The following is a 12,935-nucleotide window of genomic DNA, read 5'->3' as shown; positions in this document are numbered from 1 at the left end:
AGAAAGGCAGCAGCCATATTTATCCACAGCCTCCAGAGACATCTCCTCTTCTGCTGGGTAGAAGTGTGGGACAGTACTTTTTGTCTTTGAGGAACATAAGTTTATATTGTTTAACAAAGTGAATCCTGTGGTTTCTCAGAGCCTCAGGCTTTCTCCAGGCTTCTGGGCTCTGCCACAACAGAGCTGTACACAGGACATGGGCTTGGAGCTGGCCCCTGGGCCCTGTTTGTCATGTCCCTGCTCCAGACATGGTACCCACAATAACAATAGGTATCTGCTCTAGTGCAGGCTGTGTCAGCAGAAGGGACTGTATAGAGGCCCATAGAGGCCTGAGACAAATTTAGGGTCAGATTAACCGTTTAAGCACATCCATCCAGGACTTGTCAAACACAGTGCCTGTGGTCCTTCTCTCAAGGAATCTATAATCCAAGTGCTCAAATACCATATGCTCTCTACTCAGCTTCTACCTTGTCACAGGCAAGGTCATTGTATAAACATTGGTGGGAGAAGAGGAAATGGGACACAAACACAAAGTCACTTCATTTCTTGGCGTGATTGAATTCTGCCATTGTATCTCATATTCAGCCCCAGGCCTGGTATCCATGGACCATTAGCTGGCTGCCTCTCCACCCTATCACAAGCTCTTACACAGCATCAACTCACCACAGATGTGCTCCCCTCAAATGTCAGTCCAGTCTGTCCATTTCTCTGGCACTTGTCTTACAGGAATTTTTCAGGCACCACAGTCCTATCATAGGAGCCTCAGGGCTAAATGAGCACAAGAAAAGAGCAGTGAACACAGCTGCTCACCTTCCATGGCTATGGTAGGGTAACTTAATTCCTTCCTGTGGACATTCTATCAGGAAACTGGGGAACATTCTGTGGGGCCTCATTAATGGATTTGGAAATCCAGAATGATCCTCCATTTTCTTCTCTCTAAAATTGGATGCTGTCTTAAGACTCATAGGTTTTGTTAATGCATAGACTTATATTCTGCCTCTCCTCTATCGAAGTGATGTGAGCATGATAGTATTCCTTAGTGAGCCCTGTAGCACAAGCCTCTGTGGGCCATTTGGCATGTGGGCTTTGTTTCAGCTCCAAACCTTCTGCGAAGTCATGCGCATGACACCAATTCCATGCCTCTCCACTGTCTCATCACAGATTGGAAGTCAGCCAGCAGAGAGCCTGGCAGAGGTCACCAAGCCAGGTGCAGGCAGATGGACCTCACAGCCTGAAGGAGACTCTGGACTTAGCCATCCTGGACAGCTGCCCCAGCTCTGGCCATTCCTCTCTGGCTTCCTCCATTAACTGACATCTCAACCCTGCAGACACCAAAGCTGAGAAGGTGACTTATTACCTTAGTAGCCCAGTGGGACTTGGCCACCTGCAGATTCAGGTCCTGGTCACGTGCAAGGTGATCACTCAACCCCAGTTTACAACGTTGAACTATGAGGTGCTGAGTGGATTGAGAAATCAGGGTCACTGGGGATGAAATGGCCGCTCCATGCAAAGTGGTTAGCTGTGGCCTTGGCCCCATGAAGACATATAGTAGAGGCTGTGCTGATTCCCATGAATGATCTTCCATCCCCTTTACTGACCAATACTTGGGGGAAGCTGTTCTATTCTTTGGAAAGGAGATTGGAGAGTCACTATATGGGCCTCAGGGTTTGTTCAATGTAGGAGACCTTGAGGACAGCAAAGAATCCATGACTGTCACATATCATGGAAGAGCAAATAGGTGTAATCATGCTACAAATACACATGAAGACACACTGTGTGCAGACACATTTCAGGATATTGGCCATGGCCTTGTAAGCAGAGCAGATGCAACTCCTGCCCTTTTGAGTTACAACATTCTTTGGAGGCCACAGAGTCACCATTTTCAGCAGAACAGATATTGCTCACCTAGAAGCCATTTTTCTGGACCCCAGGCCTCCCTCGGTGTGGGTACAGACCATGCATATGTGGGTACAGCAATGGATCACTGCCTAAGCTAGAGACTGCAGAGAGGCAAGACAGATACCGACTGACATCTCACTTCTCAGATATTCATGGAGCAGCAGCCCTGATCCATTGAGTGCAAAGACATGGCATATACCAGTCACTGCCTTCACCAAGCTGAATACACTGGGGAGGGGCAGGGAGACAATGTGTTAGAAAGTACAAGTGTGAAACAACTATGCAAGGTCTCCCTCTCACAGAGACATCTTTCAGCCATTAAGGGCTCCTTGGGAACAAAGTGCCCCACTCTGGGTGGGAGAGGCTGTGGATGAATGCTGTACAGACTGGGCAGAAGGCCTACACCACCCCCCTACTGATGAGTTGCCCAGGTATATCAGGCCTCTCACTCAGCTGGCTCCCTTCTGTCCCAGGTCCACATCTTCTGTGCTTGAGTCTTCATTGAAACTGTACTTCCATGTAGATTCCCAGTTTAAGCTTCTTCAGGAACAGCTCGAGCATCCTGAACCTCGCAGGCCTGAGCTCCAGAGTTTATGGGCTTGTGGGCAGGGGATATGCCTTGGAACTCAGCAAAGTGCCCAAATCCTGTGTGACCCAGGAGCATGAGATCCTCAGCAGTCAGTGTAGGGATGTATTCTGGGAGGCTTTGCTGGGGCTGAACTGGTGCACACAGCTGCCTCTGACAGGGAGTGGGAAGGTTTTGCCCCAAGAGATCCATGGACAGTTGGTGATATTTTCTCTTCCTGAAATTACAGGGCCAGTTTCAGTCCATGCATAAATTGCACCTCCTGACCTTGTGCCAGCTCCACCTGCAGCTCCTTCACCAGCTCTAGCCCCACAGCAAAGAGCCAGTACCTGGATTCCCTTGCCCATCAGCTGCAAAGCTGGAACTCCTGGGTGCTCCACAGCAGGAATCATCTCTTGAGTTCTACCTGTGGGCAGCTCTTGACCCACACCTGCCATTCTCCTCTCTTCCAGTTTAATTTATCATTGTATTCATCACTACTCTTATTTCTCAGAGATCTGTTAATGACAGAACAAAATAAATGAAATTTAACATTTTAATGAAGTTTAAAGGAATCAGCTTGCTGGCATTCAGTGTATTCTCAGTGTTGTGCGGATTTCCCCACTGTCCAGTTCCAGAATGTTCTTCAAATTTTCACACAATGCTTTTTTTTTACTTTCCCCTCCTGCACCACCCCAGCCACCAGTGAACTTATGTCCTTATAATTAACTTATGTTCCATTTCCCACATCAATACAGTCAAGTTTTCTTTGTCCAGAGAAAGCTGGTAGTGACTTTTTAGGGTTAGTTAGATTTAGGGTTCTGGTTAGAGTTAGGGTTAGGTTGGACTAAGCTTCCAAATATTGCATCATACCCACTGCAATGATCATAAAGAAAGAACAATCCAGACAAAGCAGTGCTTTGTACTGGCAATGGCTTGGCCCTGAGCTAGGTTCTCAATGCCCACAACATTGAGAACAGTCACGAGTTGATGGACTGCACCATTGTGCACAGGGTAGGGCCTAATTTCCATTCTATGCGTCACATGTGCCATGGACCCATCAAAAACATAATCAGTATACACTGTAAATAAGTAGTAATAACAAATATGATAATTAATAAGCAAAACACACAGCAAGAAAATCCACTTCTGATATGTGGGAATAAAAGCACAACTGATGAAAAACCTCATGCAGGAAGGACACACTCTACCTGGCCAGCACTGAGTCCTTCATGCACATGCAAACCTGAAGATCAAAGCATCAGCTGCCCTCAAACTAAGACCTCACTAATGGAATTTTGGGGCCAACCTTACTATCATGGAAGCTGCATTTTATACTTTGCTCTGTGCAAAACCTAACAGAGACACATAGAGATCTTACTGTGTGCTGACTACCCAAGATCCCAAGAAGCAGCTCACTTGGGAAGACAGGTGATCCCACACTGCCAACAGCTGGTGATGACTAAGTCATGGAACAGAAAGTGAAAACAAAATGTAGGAAAATCTTCTGGAGAATCCCTCAGTTGGGCTCCCAAGTCCAACCTTTGTAGCTTTGCTCAGACTCCTGATTTCTAGCAAAGTGATCAAAATAGCTGTCTCCTCTCTGGCCTCAGGATATAGGCTCAGAAGTCGGTGTAACTGACAAGTCGGTGTAAGTGACAACTGGAGGTGCCCCTTGTCCTTCTATATTTTCTTTCTTGGCAGACAAAGCCCCTTGTCTTCCTCTAATTTCCTCCCCTGCCTGCCCAATGGAGGTTTGAAGGCTGAGTTGCTGCCAAGTGGGCTTGGTGGAGATGGCTAGCAGGGCATTCAACATACATTTATCAACATACTTTTATATGGGACATGATAAGAATAGGTGCCTTGCAGAGTACATAAGGAGCTGATTTCAGTAGGGGTTTTGATGGCCATGGGTTCTCCCTAACACACATTAATTCTGTTCCTGATTTTAACACACTATGAATCACAGGAAAAGTGTGTCCCCATGGGTTCAGGAATCAAGGGAGGCTAAGATATTCTGGTAAGTAACTCCACTGTGTGACACTGGGGTCAACAGATAACACTGTTCTTGGCCTTCAGCCTGGGGACTGACTCATCTGAGCCCATTGTCTGACCAGTCTACTTGAAGGCTGCACATATGTTGCTTGGGGAGCTGCATTCCAGGTCAAGGCCAGAACACTTTAGAACTTTAATGCTCTGTGTATACAGAGGAGGGATGGAAGTGAGGCAGATGTTTGTCACAGAGCTTAGGAAGTGATCTTCAAGGTGCAGGCTTGAAACTTGATTTCTTTTCTAAAGCTGTACCCCAACAGAGATTTGGGCTTTAGGATGTTATGTGTGCCTTGGAACAGGGGACAGAGGCTTTAGTTTTGTGGGGTATTAAAGCTCCCTGTGTCTGTGGTATAAGATTTTCTCAGAGATAGGGTGGTGAATGAATATTTTAGTGGGTAAAAGGAGAAGAAACCACACAGAGCCAACATTAGCAACAGCAGTAAGCAAGCATCTTTATTATCCAGCCTGGATATATCATCCATCATTAGGCATTACATTCTTGCATACTGTCACAAGCCTTAGCGCATCCATGGCTGTCTATGCTAAGTCCTACTTATAGACTTGTGTCCATGCTGTGCATATGCTATTCATTTGGGTCAGTTCCATACAGGTCCTCAAAGCCTTTGGTGTTGAAACAATGTGAAGTGGTTTCCCACATTCCACCACCTCAAAGATCAGGGGAAAATACGCTTATTGTAAGTGACCCATATGGTGGACTCATGAACACAAAGACCACAACCACAATAAACGTAAAGCATAATACCACTAATCCCACCTCAGTGCAGCTTATGGCCACCCAGAGTGAAGTGGATCCCAAGGATTCTCTCCACTGCATGTGCAGGTCTTACTGCAAGGCCTGGAGGGCAGAGAACTCCACATCCATTTCTTTTAAGAAAAAATTTTTTTATTAAAAGAAACAATAAAAAGGTAGCATACAGATCTCAAAAAATCTACATCATAAAATCGCTAATTGATACATTACATATTATCTTAAAATAATTGTTAAAGTTACAAAAAAACCATAAAAAGTGGCTAAACGCTCAAACATTTATATTGCAAACACTTCTTATCAAAGATTAACAGAAATTTAGTAATATGGACATCTATCTTACACACTATACATACCATTATATCCTTTAGAGCAGTTTCCTTTCTCCTTTACAATACCTATTCTACTTTTTGGATCATATTACTTTGTCATTTTTAGTATGTTTTACACCATAGACACAATGTGATATTTACTACTGTGAGTGTTGTTTATTTCACTTATTAGGATATTCTCAAGTTGCCTCCATTTACCTATAAAGAACTCAAGACCATTCTTTTCTATATCTGAGTAGTATTCCATTGTATAAAAATACATTTTTCATCCACTCTGCAGCTGATGACCATTTTGGTTGTTTTCAACATTTAGCTATCACATATTGTGTTGCTATGAACATGTGGGCACATATGTCACTGTGACAAGACATTTTCCATTTTTCTGTGAAAATCCCCAGGAAAGGAATAACTGGATTGAATGGAACTTCCAATCTTTGTTTTTTGAGGAATCTCAATACTGATTTTCACAGTGGTTGCACCAGTCTGCACACCCACCAAATCATCAAGAAAATTATACACCATGACCAAGTGGGATTTACCCCAAGAACACAGGGGTAATTCTTGATGTTCCTTTTCCCCCCGCAGCATCACCAATGTTTGTTATCGGTTAATTTCTTGATGGCAGCCATTCTTTCTGGAGTGAGAGGAAATCTCAATGCTGTCTTAATGTGCATTTCTCAAATGATCATTAATGGTGAACATTTTTTCATAAATTTATTTGCCATTTGTATATCTTCATCTGAGAACTGTGTGTTTATTTTTGATGCCCATTTGTGGAGATGGTCTTCGAAGCTCGGGGCTTGATGTTTTTCAGTTCTTTATATGTTCTGGATATAAGTCCTTTGTCTGAGTGGCTGTTAGCTAAAATTATTTCCCATTTTGTGAGTTTACTTTTCACTTAGTTGTTCATTTCTTTTGAAGTGAAAAAATATTTTAATAATATGAGATCCCAGTTGTTGATTCTTTGAAGTATTTCCTATGTGGTTTGCATTTTATTCACAAATTATCTGCCAACCCCAATGTCCCCAAGATTTCTACCTACCTTGTTCTCCAGTTGATGTAGTGTTTCTTTTTTGATATTTAGATCCTTGATCCATTTGGACTTTAGTTTAGTGTATGGTGATAAACATGAATGTAGTTTCAGTGTTTGGCATGTGGAAAGCCAATTTTTCCAACACCATTTATTATGGAGGCTATCTTTCTTCTAGGTAACGTGGCTGAGTGTCTCTGTGGTAGTGTTTGCATCTTGTAATTTATTCCATTGATCCTCAGGTCTCTGCCAATACTATGTTGATTTTTATTACTGTGACTCTGTATATAGTTTTAAGTCAGGAATTGAGATAACTCCTGTCTTGCCTTTGTTACCCAAAATCACCTTTGCTCTTCTAGGTTTCTTCTGTTTCAAGATGAATTGTAGGAATATTTTCTCAAGATCTGTAAGGTATGTTAATGGTATTTTGATTGGGATTGAATTGAATCTGTGTAACAGTTTTGGGAGTATGGCCATTTTCACAGTGTTGGTTGTTCCTAACCACAATCAAGGAATATCCCTCAATTTTAAAATATCCTCCTCAATCTCTTTTTTTAAAGTAGTATAATTTTCAGCACATAACACTTTTATATTCTTGGCTAGGTTGATTACTAAGTATTTCATTATTTTATGTGCTATTATGGAAGGTGATATTTCCATAATTTCTCTCTTATGGCATTTGTGTACAGGAATGCTATTGATATTTTTGAGTATTCATTTTGTATCCAGCTACACTGCTGAATTTGTTTATTACCTTTAATAGTCTTTTAATGGAGTTTTTGGGGTCTTCTATGTAGAGTATCATGTCATCTGGAAGTAATGATAATTTAACTTGTTTTCTTATTTTTATTCCTTTTATTTCACACTCTTGTCTCATTGCTCTGAATAATATTTGCAGAACTATATTGGGATAGTGGACATCTTTGTCTTCTTCCTGATTTTAGTGTGAAGGCTTTCAATTTTTGTCCATTTAGTATTATGTTGGCCATAGATTTGTCAACAATGGTCTTAATGAAATTGAGGTAGATACCATCTATTTCAAGTTTCTATTGGCTTTTCATCATGCACAGGTTTTGGACTTTATCAACAGTTTTTCCTGCCTCTTTTGAGATGATCACATGATTTTTGTTTTTGGCTCTGTTGATGTGGAGTAATTCATTTATTGACTTGCATATTTTGAACAATTCCTGTATTCCCACTTGGTCATGGTGTATAATCTTCTTGCTGATTTGCTGAATTCTACTTGCTAATATTTTATTGAGAATCTCTGAATGTTCATTAGTGAGATTGGCCTTTAGTTCTCTTTATTGGTTGGGTCTTTTTCTGATTTTGGTATCAGAGTTATACTTGCCTCCAAGAATGAAGTTAGGGAGAAATGGTTCTCTTTCAATTTCATTGAAGAGTTTAAGGAGCATTGAAGTTAGGTCTTCTCTAAACTTTGTATGGAATTCAGCCATGAATCCATCAGAACCTGGGCTTTTGTTTGTTGGTAAGTTTTAAATTATTTTCAATTTCAGTAGCTGATGCTGGGTTATTCAAAATTGTTTTATCTTCTTCATTGACTTTTGGTAGTTCATATTGTTAGAAATCTGTCCATTTCCTCTGTCTTTTCCACACTATGTGAATAGAGATTTTTAGAGTAGGTATTCATGATCTTTTGAATTTTCTTGGAATCTGTAGTAATTTCCCTTTTTTCTGTTGTTATTGGGTGGATTTCCATTTTTTCTTTCTTTTTCTTGATAAAGCTTGCCAAGGGATTGTCAATTTTGTTTATTATATCAAAAAAAAGCCAGCTGATTCCTTAATTCTTTGTAATGTTTTTTAGTTTTAATTGCATTATTTTCTGCACTAATCTTTACAATTTCCTCTCTTCTATAAGTGTTGGGTTTGACTTGCTCCTTTTCTAGAAACTTGAGATGTAGCATTAGGTTATTTATTTCTGTTCATTCCATTTTCTTCATGTGACTATTTATTGTTATATATTTCCCACTGAGGACTGCTTTCATTGTGTCCCATAGGATACAGTATGTTGTATCTGTTTTTTCATTGTATTGTAAGGATTGTTTTGTTTGCCCTTTAATTTCATCTGTAACCCACTGGTTATTCAGAAAGTTGTTATTTAATTTCCATGTATAAGAAGGCTTTGCACTTTTTTGCAATTGATTTCCAACTTTATTGAGATATAGTCTGATATTATGCATGGGATAATTTTGTTCCTTTTGCATTTAGTTAAGCATGCTGCATAGGTTAATATATGATCTATTTTGGAGAAGGTCCCATGTGCAGCTAAGAAGAATGTGTATTCTAATATAAATTATGATGTTGTTGGGTGGAACACTCTGTAAACATCCATAAAGTCCATTTGCTCACAGGTATTATTTAGTGCTGTTCTTTCTTTGCAGACTTTTTGTCCCATTGATCTTTCTTAACAGTGGGGTGTGAAAGTCTCCTATTGCAATTATATAGTTGTGTTTGGTTTTTCATGTCCATTAGTATTTGTCTCATGTACTTGGGTGCTCCTGTATTTGGTGCATATATATTTGTAATTCTTCCTCTTGCAGTTTCTCACTTACACGTATGTAGTGGCCTTCTTTATCTCCTTTAAACATTGTAGGTTTAAAGTTCACATTTTCTGCAAGCAGAATAGCTACCCTGCTTTTTTCTGGGTTCCTGTTTCATGGAAAACTGTTTTCCATCCTTTGTCTTTTAATCTATGAAGTTTTTTGTTTTGTTTTTTCTTAGTAAGATGTGTATCAGGAATCCAGGAGGCTTTTCTGGGTCTGCTACCATCATATCTCTGTGAAGACAGGCTCAGGGGAGATGGCACTGGGTCAAAATTTGCTCTCAGGCTCTGTCTCTTGCTTACAGGCAGGACCCAAGGCAAAAGCCTGATGCCTTTTGGACTGTTTTCCCTTTTCTCACTCAAATCTCATCAGCCTCTACCCTTGCAAGCTTCAGAGATAGCAGTGGATTCTCCACAGCCATAAATGCAGAGAGGGAGAAAAATAAACACTAAAGTGTAAGAGAGAACATAAGAGGGAAAGAACAGAAGATGGGTCACAGTTATTTTAATGTGTGAACCTTCGTATTCACATCACATGATGTCTGCCATATTCAGTTATTTAAGAATGAGTCAGGAGCTGGGGAGAGATCTCAGGGCAGAGTACTTGCTTACCATTCATGAGGCCCTGGGCTCAATTTCAGCACTGCTAATGCAATATAACAACACTAATAATAATAATAATAATAATAAAAACAATTCACTAAGTGAGGCTCATAATGTAGGGAGTGGGTTACTCAGCTTTTGGCATCAGAAATTCATCTGTCAGCTATTGAGTAGCAGTCAGGTCACAGGAGTGCTAATTCACACAGGTGTGAATGTAGAAGCAATTCTCGAAGTTTTTGGGGTGCAACTCCATTCATAGTGCTTGCATAGCCTGTGTGAGGTCCTGAATCGAGGCCACAGCACCAATACGTAGAAGAAATTGTGATGCTTAGGGAACATAAAGATGATTGAATTGAAGAACTTCTGCCCCCTCACGATGCCACCAGGGAATATGTCCAGGAGGTCAGTGTCATTTTTACCACCAGGCAGCAAAGTCTTCCACGTTCATCGCACCCATTCCTGGATTTAACCTCTAATTCTGTACACTATGTACACAAGACACTAGCCAACAGACATTACAACTGTCATCTCAGACTGGTGATAATGTCTCTAGGAAGTAGATGCCAGGATGACCTCTATAGTACATGGGGACACTCTGTGAAACACCTGAGGCATGGTGTCTTGTCTAGGTTTACATAGGAAGTCAGGAGGAGGATTTCTTTCTAAATCCAGATCTTTCTCCTCAGAGCTGTGACCCTGTCAGCAGTGCTGGTTTTTCTTAGCCTTGGAAAGGCCTTGCCTCTTACCATGGATCTGTCACTTGAGTGAAGCTGTTCTCTTCATTTTGAAGGACACTGGAGAGTCATTTCATGGGCTTCCAAGGTATCCACAGCAGGAATCTCTGGGGGGATACCATAGGATACAGGTTCACACTGACATCATAAAAGGAGATGGTGAGTGCCCTTAACCACCTATTTACTAGGCTGTCATCATGATGCAATGACCAGAGCAAATGTAGCCACTGTTCTCTTGTGATTCCATGATATCCAGGACACAAGTCCCCCTAGAGAACAGATCAGGTACTACCCATGTTACTGGGAATGCACCTAACGTCCTGGCCTCTGTATATGTGAACACATAATAGGGGAAGAGGTGTCCCCAGAAGGCACACAGAATGTAATGATGCATCACTATATGAACTGAAGAGGAAGGACTGGCAGGCAGGACACACTCCCTCTGACCACTCACTTCACAGATATTTGCAGTGCACCAACCCTGTAGAGTAAGCACAAGTAGAGTAACACTGCAGACACCATTCTCTTTCTCACAGAGACAACACCACAAGGGTGGGAAAGGAAGATGGATTTCATGCTTCCCTAAAGAATGGAGGACAGGTGGTCACAGCACTTTTAGGGACTACTATCAGCAGGAGAGGGCTTCTTGGACCAGCACTGTCCCATTCAAGGCTGAGAGAAGGCTAGGCTGGGCTCTCTGCAATTGGAGCAGTAGGCTGGTGTCCAATTCTACAAGATGTCCCAGCTGAATTGGACCAACCTAAGTTCACTGAAACTAAGCACTTCCTTCAGAAGATTTTAGCTTTGGCCTGTGGGCCTCTGAGGTGTGCATGAGACACTTGATAAGGAGAAAGACTACCAGTCTTGGGACATCCTGATACCCTGAGGCATGCAGAAATGATTTGGTCAAAGCTGAATGAGAAACTTTGCTGGGGTGGATTTGTGCACAGAGTTGTCTGTGACAGGCACTGGGAAGTTCTGGGGCCTGCAAGTAGCAAGGACACTTGGTGATTGTTCTCCTTCTGCTGATGCAGGGCTGGTACCTGACTAACCTCAAGTCCCAATTGCAGAGCTTTGGTCATCTGCACCTCCAGTGACCTCACCTGCTCTGGGATCAAAGTGAAAATTAGGATCAGGCACCCTGTCTTAAGGAATTCCATAACTGGCACTTTTACTCACACCATGACAGGTGTCTTGAACTCTACTTAGGGCCAAGTCCTGCAAAGCACCTGCTTTTCCCTTCCCATCCTCTTGAAATCCCTCCCCTTGTATTTCTTTCAGTTTTGATTTTCATTTCTATGTCTATAATTATTCTCAACATCAAACTCTAAGGCAATTTTAATTAAAAGTTAAGATATCATGTATTTCAACATATTCAATTCAGTAGCACTTCATCACATCACTAATTTGTACAAATTCCACATCCATTGAGTGCCAGCACTCTGCTCAGTTTGGGATACTTCCCAATCCTTGTTCTCTCTTGCTACTCCCCACTGACTCTGACTTTTTCACCCTGTGATTTAGTACTCTGGGTCTTTAATATTCATGCATCAGATTATGTTTGGCCAAATATTCCTAGAGGAGACTCGCTGCTATTGCTCTTCGATAGAAGACAAAATCCCAGGTAGACCAAAATTTACAGGTAAAATGTAAGGACTATTGTGTATCTACTCATCTTTCCATGTTGGAAAAGCTTTCCCATGATTTCAGTGATACAAGGGAGAGAGAAAGATCTGATTCCTTACATTTGAAAAACAGAAACAAGAATAATGTAGAATCCACAATAAGAAATCTTTGCTTACAAGCAGCAGACAGATAAATAGTTTGTATTAGATGTGACAAGAGGTGTCATGAGTCCATCTGTGAGAGATGAATACTTCTTGTAATTCAAAAGAGAATCACCACATGTAAACAAATGTAGAAAATGCTGAGCTTCCCAAAGCTGATTCATGGAGGCACACATCCCTGATATGTGCTGTGTCCCCATCTGATGGCAGGTTTTAAGGCAAGTGCTGAACAGCACTGGAAGAACATGGTGTGCAGAGAAGAGCCCTGTCCAGTAGCTCCCATCACAGCTCTACACAGGTGTCCCCGGACCTTGAAGTGCTCACAATAGAGATTTATCCCACACAGAGATCCGCATAACTTTTCAAGCTTTCTGTTCAAGACTGTGGTTCACTGCACTGTTTGAAGCAGAAGGAAATTGGGAGCCTTGCTACACTCCACATAGAGAGTTCAAGGCATCAGAGTGGGTCATGAGAACCAGGGAAAGCTGCAGGGATGCTGAGCTCAGTCTCTCCGGGCCCACAAGGAAAGAGGAAAAGGAATCTGATCATGAAGTAATACACTGATGAGGGAAGGATGTGTGCATGGAGGATCTTGGTTTTG

Source organism: Cavia porcellus, unplaced genomic scaffold (genome assembly GCF_034190915.1).
Source record: "Cavia porcellus strain 051 isolate PalLab524CR breed Dunkin Hartley unplaced genomic scaffold, mCavPor4.1 scaffold_45, whole genome shotgun sequence".
NCBI classification, from domain to species: domain Eukaryota; kingdom Metazoa; phylum Chordata; class Mammalia; order Rodentia; family Caviidae; genus Cavia; species Cavia porcellus.
Note: the sequence above shows the minus strand (reverse complement) of the source record.